The sequence below is a fragment of the Penaeus monodon genome, chromosome 15, assembly GCF_015228065.2.
Source record: "Penaeus monodon isolate SGIC_2016 chromosome 15, NSTDA_Pmon_1, whole genome shotgun sequence".
NCBI classification, from domain to species: domain Eukaryota; kingdom Metazoa; phylum Arthropoda; class Malacostraca; order Decapoda; family Penaeidae; genus Penaeus; species Penaeus monodon.
In genome coordinates, this window is record NC_051400.1 from 29814021 (window position 1) to 29814503 (window position 483).

The following is a 483-nucleotide window of genomic DNA, read 5'->3' on the forward strand; positions in this document are numbered from 1 at the left end:
GAGGGAAACAGGCTTTAGGATACGAAAGGACGTTTCATCTACCGGGGAGCCAGACCCCTCCTTGAAGCCTTAAGATTTAATGCTCCTATCTCTACTCTGTACAGCTGTAGCCCATGAAAACAATAATATTTTTGATGTACTTTTTATTTTATGCAATTTCGTCTTTACGTAATAAGAAATGCCTTTTTTCAAGCATCTTGATATTCATGACAAAAGACGGAAAATTAGCAATCAATATCATTCTGATTTAGGCAAAATGATAATTGCATATAAGTGTATCATGTGAATGGATTTGATATGAGTCAATATAAATGCATAAAAGTACTTATTGACATTTCATTCTAGTATTTATCTAAATTAAGCTATACCGAATGAAATTATGATAATAGCCTAATGGACTCTTGGTGTTCAACAGTAAGTGGGTCTAATTTGCTTTCATTCTCTAAGGACATGGAACACATGGCACACCTTTTACTTCTGATC